Genomic DNA, 12252 nt, shown 5'->3' with positions numbered 1-12252 from the left:
CTCACAGTCGTTAACATCCGAATGATGAATGGCTGCTGGACCATACCCTCAATCGAGCCCTTCGTGAATCTAGATTTTAATGAGTTTAGGATTCTTAAAGGTCACCCCAAGCTTCACTCACTCAGTGTGACTGAGGCTGTCACTTATTCCAATGCCAGTGGGTGAGCCGAGGGCACTACCTCATCACCCATTACTTTATGTACGCATCTTCACTCCCTGATCTATTGATATCCTCCAGGATTGGCAGTTTGGGGCTTTGATCCAAGTGATACCAAAGGGGATGATGGACGGAGCACTTGAGCAAATCAAACACTCACCCCCAGTCAATTTATCTGGGTTTAATCCATCATCATTCTTTAGCTCACTCCACCACCACAGCTCAGACATGGCCATATGCAAATCAGTCTGACCCTTTGCCTCATGGGAACAGTCCAGCCCGAACTGCCAAATCATGTCTTCCCTGGACCAGAAACAAGCATCCTGGGACCGGTTTCGGGTTCATAACCCTAAGGTACTGGGGTGGTGGGGTGGTGGAGTGACCTAAAGAATGATGATGGATTAAACCCAGATCAGTTGACTGGGGGTGAGTGTTTGATTTGCTAAAATGCTCCGTCCATTGACCCCTTTGGTATCGCTTTGATCCAAGCCTGGCACAGTTCGAGGAGTCATAACCATTTCATGTAAAATATTTAATTTAAGCTCTTGTACTCCTATCACATGTCATTTGAGTCTATGTTTTCGCATCCAATAAAACACTTTGAACAAAAAAAAAGCTCTCACTGGACAAAGGACACACATTTCAATTGGAATGCTTACGTGGCACATGAATTTGTTTATTTACTTTTCCCATCAATATGTCAATTCTTTTACATCAGTGGCAAAAGAAACACGTCAGAAAGCCAATACATTTGTTGCCCATTAATGGCTTGTAGGCCGAGGACTTCCTTGAGGCTTAGCAAAGGGTTAGTTATCCTAATAACAGTGAACTTGGTGAGTAGCGCTACCAATGTTATCAATAGCAAATGTAGGGGCATATTTACAAAGGACTTAACGCCACCAGAACGTCACTTTTATTGACGTTCTGGTGGCATTAACTCCTTTGCCTTATTTATAAGGCAGCATAGCCTTTTAAATAATGCCTCTCTTCACGCAGCACTTAGCGTTAAAGGGTCAGGCAATGGGTTATTGCAGTGGGGGTTCCACCGCAACACCCATTGCTTTTTTACGCTGCCCCATATTTACAATATATGGGGCAGTGCCAAAAATAAGACCAGGATATACCTGGTCTGAGACAGATGATACAAGGAGAAATGTTTTATTTCTCCTCATATTCTGCAGCACACATAGATGGAGCAAATTGCCTGTAAAGATGGTTTATGTCCAGGAAGGTGTCCCTTGCTAGGCAGCTTCTTTAGTGCCAGTTCTAGGGGAAACGCAGGAGTGCGCTGTATTTTTGTAAATATGGCGCATCCCTGCATTTTGAAACTGAGGGAGTGTGGCATTACCAATTTTGGTGTAACACTGCACTCCGCCAGTTTCTTGTACATAGCCTGTAGTATTTTGTAAGCGTTAACGGAGCGGGAAGCAGTAGTGTAAGCTTCCATCCATACCTCGGAGAGGTGCTGCAGACTTCTCAACCCTACTGCTTTAAATAGTAGGCTACCTCTTTTTCAACAGTCCTATTGGTTTCTACCACGGATTGAGCAGGCTTCTGCAATTTACTCCCCCTTCTGTAGTGTAACAATAAAAAACAATGCCAGAGAGGAGATCCTGGAAAGGAGAACTAGTCTTTATGTATCATAGGAAAGCAGGGCAGTGAAGAGAGATGCAACTTTAGCGCACAAGCTCACTCTTTTTACTCACCTCTGTTTATAAATTACTTTGGCTATTTTATGCAGAAGGCAACAGGGTTATGTTTTTATTAAGCTTCACTAAAAGGCAAGGCAGGTATAGCAGTTGCTGCAAGACAAGCTTTTCTAACACAATATAAACGCAGATTGACTAATGGAAGTGTGAGTGGCAGTGTGTCTGTGTGAGAGGACGAAGGTGACAATGCAAATGTACGAAAGAGTGCAAGAGATATAGTGAGAATGTGTGTGAGAGAATGTGTGTGTGAGTGAATGTGTGTTATGCATGTAAGTGTGCAGCTAGCATGGCATACTGGAGGTTATTCGTGCCCCTATAGACAAGGGCACTAATGGCATATGGATGGGAGGTGTTACCTATGGCAAACTTCAGGCCCTGCATGCTTCTATGAAGGCACCATCATTGCCTGTGGGAACTTGAACTGTCTGACAGAGAAAGCCCCTAGCCCAGTCATACCCAGCGGCCCAGACACAGAACACGCACAACCACACCTGGCACAAGGCCATGACATGATGCATTTAATTCTTAGCATATGGGGTGGATCCATAGCAAAATGTTGCAACTGATATTTGGGATAACTCTTGTCATAAGGTTTCCTGTACTGATTTTATATGGAGTGTCAATGGCAAAATGCTGACCCTTATATACCGGAGGGAATTTTTAGAGGTACCCAGAACTGTGGCTGAAGTATCCATGGTAAATTTCTGGCACTGTGATATTGTATGTACTCCTTGATGTAAGGGGAACACCCATGAAAAAAAGATGACTCTGGTATAGTGGAAGTCATTTCTGACTTAAGACATTTGAAAACAAGCATTTGCAATGCAATAGGTCTCGCATTATTTAAGTTTGAGCTATTGGTATTGCTAAATAATGCAACACCAATAGCTCAAACGTTAATAATGCGAGACCTATTGCATTGCAAATGCTTGTTTACCTTTGAAAGGTAACCTATTGGAAAAATGCTGCCAGCACAGTTACATATGTAGGCATAGTAACCATAGTGCTTCATCAAAGTTCTTACCGCCCCTCGCTGGCCTGTGAGTCTTTTAAGCGACACGGCAGTCTAAATAGAGTATAGCAGTCAAGGTAGAGGGTAGTCAACTTAAGTTGCTCCCTAAGTTGGGAAGGAGGAGTTCTATAATGACTTATTCCCAACTGTGTATAGCTTCTGCAGAGGAGGGGGGGGGGGGGTGTTGTATTATACCAGGGACCAACTATAATACCACCGTTCCCCCGCCGCCTGGATCATTGGAACCTTAAATGGCACTTGTTGGAGCCGGCCTCGTGGCGTGGTCCTGTTCCCCCTCGCTAAGCCGCACGAGGTCCCGTGCACCTCGGGGCTCCTCCATTTTGGATTATACGTCACTCCACGTGACCACCTACATGACCCTGCTCTACCCGGCCTCGGTCCCAGCGAGGCCCGACATCGAGGCGCCAACCCCTGGCCTGGGGGATACCACGTGAGCCCTTCCCACTCCTGGCGGAGGGCAGTATCGATGGGACCCCCAACCGTCCTTCCACACCTAGGTGCGATCGCCCCACAGCTCTCTGGGGCCTGGCGCCTCTCCTGCTGGGCGTCTGGCCACGCCCTACCCGGCCTCTCCGCCCTCCTGGGCACAAGGGTCCGGATATCAAAGGGCTCCGGACCTATATCTGGGGCGACCCGGCAACAAGACGACAGTTGTATCCCGGAGTCAAGAGCCCTGCTGATCAGATCGCGGCTGACCCTACGGAGAAAGACTCTTCCTGAACCGACACTCTGAGCCCTGCTGACGACGTCGCGGCTCCATCGTGCTTACAAGACCTTCACGAACCTTTGGGGCCCTGCTGACGCTGTCGCGGCCGACCTTGTTGAAACGTACCACCAGAGCCCAGCTGACCTCGTCGCGGCTCGACCGAAGCGGACCTACCACCGGAGCCCTGCTGACTGTGTAGCGGCTCGACCCAAGCGGAACTACCACCTGAGCCTGCAGACGCCGTCGCGGCTCTCCACGTCCGAGCCGCTCTGAGACCAGCACCCAAGGTCTGGCGCAGAGCCTTCCCGTACCTGGCTGGTACTAAGACTGTCCCGCTACCCTATCCCTCCAAGAACATTGAGACTCTTACCGGATCACTCGATCCCATTGTAAATATTGAACCGTGCTCCTTTTTATATAAAGAACCAAGATAAGCAACTGATACGGAGTCCTGTGTGGTGGTGTTACTGGGCCTAGTACGATCATAGGAGAAGGACCTCTCCTAGGAGGCTTCTCAGCAGCGCTCGGCTATAACCTTGCGGTAGGAAGGTGCCCCGGAGTAGTCCCCCCGACTCCCCGGTGGACCTCCCTCCAACATTTGGTGGCCAGCGACGGGATCCGAGCCAGACGCAATCGTACAGGCAAGTAACGCACCCACTACCTAACCAGACGGAAAAAGAAAAAGGGAACCATGGACGGCCAAGAAGCAACCGTGGCCGCAACCTTCCAGCTGGAAAAACTGGAAGAATACACCCACAAAGAACTCAAACAATTCTGCAAGGACAAAGGGATCCCAACCACAGGATTGGGCACCAAGGAGGAAATGCAGAAAGCCCTGAAAGCCTGGGCAGAAGCCGAGGCCACTCCACCCCGCACCGAAGGGACCTCGGCCCGGGACGAAAACCTGCCGACCACAACCCCGACAGATGGGGGGCGAGGCATTCCCGAAGCAAGCCTATCCCACGAAGAAATGCGAGAACGAGAGAGGGTCCGGGCACACGAAATGGACCTCGCACGACTCCGGCTGGACGGCGAGCTCCAACTGGCGGAGAAGAAAATTGCCCTGGAGCAACTACGGCTGCAAGAGGAAATTGAAGAAAAAAAACGGCATCGAGAACTCGAAGAGAGACGGCTAACCCTCGAGCACGAGAGAAGCCTCAAAGAACTCGAACTGAAAGCCAAAACGGGGGAGACCAGCACCCCCGGGACCCGGGACGCTCCGCCACTGACCGAGCCAAAGGTTCATATCCCGAAGGATGTCGTCAAAGAATACTACAAGAACGACGACATCCAGCAGTGGTTCCGAGCCTACGAGGTAGCCATGACCTCCCATCGGGTACCCCGGAAGGATTGGGGTGCCGGCCTATGGGGGAGGTTCCTCAGCGAGGGCCGTGATACCCTGCTGCAACTCCCCGACGCAGTGATGACCTCCTACGACCACATGAAAGAAGCCCTACTCACCCGCTACGGACTATCCGCCGAGATGTACCGGCAGCGCTTCCGAGACTGCAAAAAGCTCCCCGGTACCACATGGGTTGAGTACGTGGACTTCTTCAGCAGGGCCTTTGAAGGGTGGATAAAAGGGAGCAAGGTCACATCGTACAATGAACTGTTCGACCTCATTGTCTGGGAGCACCTCGCCAACAACTGCTTTGTGGAACTAAGGCAACACCTCCTGGACAGTAAACTGACCGAGCCCCGGAAGCTCGCCGCCGAAGCAGACCGATGGGTCAACACCCGGGTCCCCCGGAACCCCGTGGGGGACTACCAACGGAGTACCACGGGTCCTCCTCGCCAGCGGGGCGGAGGAGGGGGGTCCCACCGTGGTCGAGAATTCCCGGCCGGACCACCCAGAAGTCCGCCACGAGGCCCAGCCGCCAACCACACGTCCCCGACCATGGGCCGAAGGGGGACCCCCATCGGCCGGCCTGGACCCCGACCACCAGTGACCTGCTTCGGCTGCCAGCAGACCGGCCACTATGCCAGCGACCCAGGCTGCCCCGTGAGCCGACGGAACGGGACCGCTGGGCCCCCTCCCCGACAAATAGCAGCCGCAGCCCTGGGGGAAGGAGAGGACGAGGAGGAAAACCACGACGACGGATCCCCCAAGTGGGAACCCGCTGCCATGTCGCTCGTATGCCTGGGCTCCCGAGAAATGGTGCCCCAAGCGGCCATCCCCAGCAACACCCAGAAGTACCAGCAGTGGGTCACCATCAATGGACGATGGGCCGAAGCCCTCCGGGACACTGGGGCCAGCGTGACCGCTGTCCGCTGCCACCTGGTGACCCCCGAACAAATCCTGCCACATGTCCTATGCCCTGTCCGGACCGCGGACAACACCGAGAGCATGTGCCGGATGGCCAGGATCCCCTTCGAGTGGGGAGGAGTGTCCGGCACCCTAAAAGTGACTGTCCGCGACGACGCCCCCGTGGACTGCCTCCTGGGGAATGACCTAGAGAGCTCCCCCTGGGCTCAGGTGGAGCGCCGCGAGCATCTGGGGATGCTAGGGCTGCCCGAGTGGGCCTGCGCCACCACCCGGTCCATGACCGCCCAACCATCCGCTGCCGCGGCCACCGACAAGCCTACGGGCCCAGAGCTATCACCATCCTCCGGCACGGGGGAACCCGACGATGAGGCCGGGCCATCCGAACTTTCTCCCGACGAGGCCGCCTCCCTCAGCGAGATCCCCGAGCTGGCCCAGTGGCGCCACGATGGGGGCCCCACCCGCGAACAATTCCAGCAAGAACAGAAGGCCTGCCCGTCCCTCGAGGGGGCCCGACAGCAAGCGGCCGCCCAGGCCTCGGGGGACCCCACGGGAACCCACTGGGTCTATTGGGACAATGACTTACTATACAGCGAGCAGAAAATCGCCGAACTGGGAGCCGGCTGGGTGTTGGTGGTTCCCCTCCGGTTCCGGGAGTTCCTCCTGAACCTGGCGTATGACGTGCCCCTCGCCGGACACCTTGGGCGGGACAAGACTTACAGCCGCCTAGTGACCCATTTCTATTGGCCCCGAATGCGGAGAGACGTGGACCACCACTACCGGTCCTGCCAGACCTGCCAGGCTAGCGGAAAGACTGGGGGTCGAGTTAAAGCCCCCCTCCAACCATTCCCAGCCGTCCACACCCCGTTCGAACGAGTGGGGATCGACATCGTGGGGCCCCTCGACCCCCGAACCGCCCTGGGACACCGCTTCATCCTGGTACTGGTCGACCACGCCACCCGATACCCCGAGGCCATCCCACTCCGCACTGTGACAGCTCCAGTGGGGGGCCGGGCCCTGATGGGCATCTTCTCCAGGGTGGGGTTCCCCCGAGAAGTGGTGAGCGACAGGGGTACGAACTTTATTTCAAAGTACATGAAATCCCTCTGGCAACAATGTGGGGTCACCTACAGATTCACCACCCCTAACCACCCCCAGGGGAACGGACTGGTCGAGCGGTTCAACAGAACCCTAAAAGGGATGATCCAGGGCCTGGAAGAGCCCCTGAGGAGGAGGTGGGATGTCCTGCTACCCTGCCTCCTGTTCGCCTATCGGGAGGTACCACAGAAATCCCTGGGCTTCAGCCCCTTCGAACTATTGTATGGGCACCCCGTCCAAGGGCCCCTCAGCCTGGTCAAGGAGGGCTGGGAGGCGAACGTCCAAGATGCCCCCCCCGACGTCTACCGGTACCTCCTGACCCTGCGGAACCAGACTCGGAAGTTCCGGGCCCTGGCGGAAGCCAACCTCGAAGCCAGCCAAGAGGACATGAAGCGCTGGTATGACGCAAATGCCTCGACCATCGAGTTCGAGCCGGGCCAGCAAGTCTGGGTCATGTCACCTGTGGACCCCTGCGCCCTGCAGGAAAAGTGGACCGGGCCCTTCAAGGTGGTTGAGAAGAAGAGCCCCGTCACCTACCTGGTCGACATGGAGTCCCCGAGGAACCCCCTCCGGGTCCTACACGCCAACCGGCTCAAGCCCCACTTTGCCCGAACTGAACTAAGCCTGCTGCTGGCTACTGACGATGGGGGCGAAAGCGACTCCGAGCCCCTACCAGACCTCCTGGGGTCCTCGGGCCAAGACGGCTCCTTGGAGGGCGTCCACCTTTCCGCCACACTGACCCCGGAACAGCGCCATGACTGCCGGAGGCTGCTGCAATCCTTCGCTGCCCTCTTCTCTCTCACGCCCGGGGTGACCCCCCTGGTGCGTCCACGACATGGATACCGGGGACAGCCCCCCTGTGCGACACCGAGCCTACAGAGTACCTGACCGAGTCCGAGCCTGCATACAGACCGAGGTCGCCAAGATGCTCGCCCTCGGAGTCATCGAGCCCTCCGACAGTCCGTGGGCCAGCCCGGTGGTCTTGGTGCCGAAGGCCGCCGCCCCCGGCACCTCTCCGGAACTCAGATTTTGTGTAGACTACCGGGGCCTGAACGCCGTCACCAAGACCGATGCCCACCCCCTGCCATGGGCAGACGAGCTGATCGACCGCTTAGGGGCCGCCCGCTACCTAAGCACCTTTGATCTCACAGCTGGGTACTGGCAGATCAAGCTCACTCCCGGCGCCCAGGAACGATCCGCCTTTTCCACCCCCGATGGGCACTACCACTTTTGGGTGATGCCCTTCGGTATGAAGAACGCCCCAGCGACCTTTCAGAGGCTGGTGAACAAGGTCCTGGCCGGGCTAGAAGCCTTTAGCGCGGCCTACCTCGATGACATTGCAGTCTTCAGCGACCAGTGGGCCGCGCACCTAGGGCACCTCGGAGAAGTCCTGGCTGCTCTCCAAAGGGCCGGGCTCACAATTAAGGCCAGCAAGTGCCAGATCGGTCAAGGATCTGTGACCTATCTGGGCCACCAGGTGGGGAGTGGCCAGGTAGCGCCCCTCCAGTTGAAGGTCGATGCCATCCAGGCGTGGGAGCCCCCCGCAACCCAAACCGCTGTCCGGGCCTTCTTGGGCCTCACCGGCTACTACCGGCGCTTTATTAAAAATTATGGCAGCATTTTGGGCCCCCTTACGGAGCTCACTTCCAAGAAACAGCCCAAAGTAGTGCACTGGACGCCCCGCTGTCAGACCGCATTTGAAGCCCTCAAGGAGGCCATGTGTGCTGCCCCGGTGCTACAGGCCCCTGACTACAGCAAGGAATTTGTGGTGCAGACCGACGCATCAGAGTACGGGGTCGGGGCGGTCCTCTCCCAGATGGACGCCGAGGGCCTTGACCGACCTGTGGCCTTTATCAGCCGCCGACTGCTGCCCCGAGAACAGAGGTAGAGCACCATCGAGCGGGAGGCTTTCGCTGTGGTATGGGCTCTCAAGAAGCTCTGGCCCTACCTTTTCGGCACCCACTTCAGGGTCCAGACTGACCACCGGCCCTTGCGGTGGCTCATGCGAATACGGGCCGAAAACCCCAAGTTGTTGCGATGGTCCATCTCGCTGCAAGGGATGGACTTCACCGTGGAGCACCGGCCCGGCAACGACCACGCCAATGCTGACAGCCTGTCCAGATTCTTCCGCCTCGGCAAGGACAACCCCCAAGGAGATGGGTGACTCTCCCTGCCTTCAGCTGGGGGGGACGCGTGTTGGAGCCGGCCTCGTGGCGTGGTCCTGTTCCCCCTCGCTAAGCCGCACGAGGTCCCGTGCACCTCGGGGCTCCTCCATTTTGGATTATACGTCACTCCACGTGACCACCTACATGACCCTGCTCTACCCGGCCTCGGTCCCAGCGAGGCCCGACATCGAGGCGCCAACCCCTGGCCTGGGGGATACCACGTGAGCCCTTCCCACTCCCGGCGGAGGGCAGTATCGATGGGACCCCCAACCGTCCTTCCACACCTAGGTGCGATCGCCCCACAGCTCTCTGGGGCCTGGCGCCTCTCCTGCTGGGCGTCTGGCCGCGCCCTACCCGGCCTCTCCGCCCTCCTGGGCGCAAGGGTCCGGACATCAAAGGGCTCCGGACCTATATCTGGGGCGACCCGGCAACAAGACGACAGTTGTATCCCGGAGTCAAGAGCCCTGCTGATCGGATCGCGGCTGAACCTACGGAGAAAGACTCTTCCTGAACCGACACTCTGAGCCCTGCTGACGACGTCGCGGCTCCATCGTGCTTACAAGACCTTCACGAACCTTTGAGGCCCTGATGACGCTGTCGCGGCCGACCTTGTTGAAACGTACCACCAGAGCCCAGCTGACCTCGTCGCGGCTCGACCGAAGCGGACCTACCACCGGAGCCCTGCTGACTGTGTCGCGGCTCGACCCAAGCGGAAATACCACCTGAGCCTGCAGACGCCGTCGCGGCTCTCCACGTCCGAGCCGCTCTGAGACCAGCACCCAAGGTCTGGCGCAGAGCCTTCCCGTACCTGGCTGGTACTAAGACTGTCCCGCTACCCTATCCCTCCAAGAACATTGAGACTCTTACCGGATCACTCGATCCCATTGTAAATATTGAACCGTGCTCCTTTTTATATTAAGAACCAAGATAAGCAACTGATACGGAGTCCTGTGTGGTGGTGTTACTGGGCCTAGTACGATCATAGGAGAAGGACCTCTCCTAGGAGGCTTCTCAGCGGCGCTCGGCTATAACCTTGCGGTAGGAAGGTGTCCCGGAGTAGTCCCCCCGACTCCCCGGTGGTCCTCCCTCCAACAGCACTTGGAGCTAATATATCCAGATGACTCAGAACAAGGTATAACTTAGGCATAAAAGGGATAGAATGTGACAGAATAGATAGAAAAAGAAAAACTATGCAATACAATTTAAGTTGTTGACGATATTGCCAATAGAACTTAAACTAAGTTTACTAAATATATTTATCTTCCAATAGGATTTAACAAAACAGACAACAATTAAAGCCTATGATTTGTCTTGAGAAAGATGGTTTTATAAGAGATTCCATCTAAACCCGTTGACGCAATTGAAAGCACAATCCAAGGGATCACCGCAGTTTTTGGAGATATAATTGTGTTAAATATATCACAAACTGTGTACATAGATTGATGGCCTAATAGGATGTGCAATACATGACAAAGTGCATTGTCTTTTGTGTTTTTTCTGTTATGCGGGCTCATAACAGGTTGTTATTATTTGTGTATGAATTTATAATTCTGTGATCATGTGGTGAATGTGTTTTTAAAAGTTTTGTCGAGGGTCAAATTTATGATTTACTTTTAATGTGATACATGTATGTTTTTTTTATAATAATTGTGATAAAATTTGGACATCTAAATGTTTTAGGTAATTCTGTAACACTGTGCAACAGTACTCTATCAGTGTTAGTGAGCGAGGGGATTGTCATTCTCTACTTGCAGCTACTCTGCCATCACGGCTTCAAGGCATAGAGGATTTGAATTTAGCAGATATATGGCAAAGCCGTCACCCTCTGATATGGATTATACATTTCATTCAAATGTACTCAAATCATATACCAGAATAGACTTCTTCCTGGTTAATCACTCATTAGCTGTGTTTGATCTGGACGCCAGGATAGGTACTCCTCTATTATTAGATTGTGACTCAAGATCCCATCTGTGGGACCTCCATGACAAAGCAACAAAATTACTCTTCGAGACCCAGTAGTAAAAGTCTGTATCCAAAATGCCCTAAAGTGCTATTTTTAGGACAATGCTGAAAAATAACAAGAACAGACATCTGTGGTCACAACACCAACACCCGATTCAAACTGGTATGATTGTTCAAGCTGCCAGTTTGTCTGTCTTTTCCCTTCATGTAAACGCAGGAAACAGAAAAATCTATTTCTTTACCTTTGGTATGATCGCGGCACCCGTGCTTTACTTTTAATATTATAAGTAAAGCGCGGGTGCTGCGATTATACCAAAAGTAAAGAAATAGATGTTCTTTACCTTTGGTATAATCGCGGCACCCGCGCTTTACTTATAACATCAAAAGTAAAGCGCGGGTGCCGCGATTATACCAAAAGTCAAGAAATAGAAAAAGAAATCTATTTCTTTACCTTTGGTATAATCGCGGCACCCGCGCTTTACTTTTAATGTTATAAGTAAAGCGCGGGTGCCGCGATTATACCAAAAGTAAAGAAATAAATATTTTTTTCTATTTCTCTACCTTTGGTATAATCGCGGCACCCGCGCTTTACTTATAACATCATAAATTAAAGCGCGGATGCTGCGCTTATACCAAAAGTAAAGAAAAACAAGTGGCGCGCGCGTCATGCCTGTGTCTGGGCTCGATCATTGCTCCTCCCACGGCCTATTGGTGTCTACTACGCGCTTAGTGCGCGTAATAGACTCCAATAGGCCATGGGAGGAGCTATGCGCAAGCCTCGGGCCAATTGCGTGCAGTCTTTTACAATAGGACGCATGCAAAGGCCAATGGGGTCCTCAAAAGGAAACGCACGAGCGTGTGCGATTCCAAGGTCCGTTTCGGAACCCTCTACAAAAGACTCCCGCCTGCGCGAGCAGCTCTGCGCACGGCATCGCTAGGCGCGACACCTAAAAATGAGTTCTACTCCTAGGAAAAGCCAGGCTTCCATGGTGCACCGTGAAAGTACTGAAATATTTCATTAATGCCCTTGAAGGGTATGCGGCGCTTTCGCAAATTTGATTCTAAAAGTTTCAAAAAATTCTCAGGGGAGAAGTCTACTCTCCCTTTTAAATCATCTGCAAGAAATCTGTTAACTTGATTTGCTTGCTGGAATTTG

Source organism: Triturus cristatus, chromosome 3_2 (genome assembly GCF_964204655.1).
Source record: "Triturus cristatus chromosome 3_2, aTriCri1.1, whole genome shotgun sequence".
In the NCBI taxonomy this organism is placed as follows: Eukaryota; Metazoa; Chordata; class Amphibia; order Caudata; family Salamandridae; genus Triturus; species Triturus cristatus.
Note: the sequence above shows the minus strand (reverse complement) of the source record.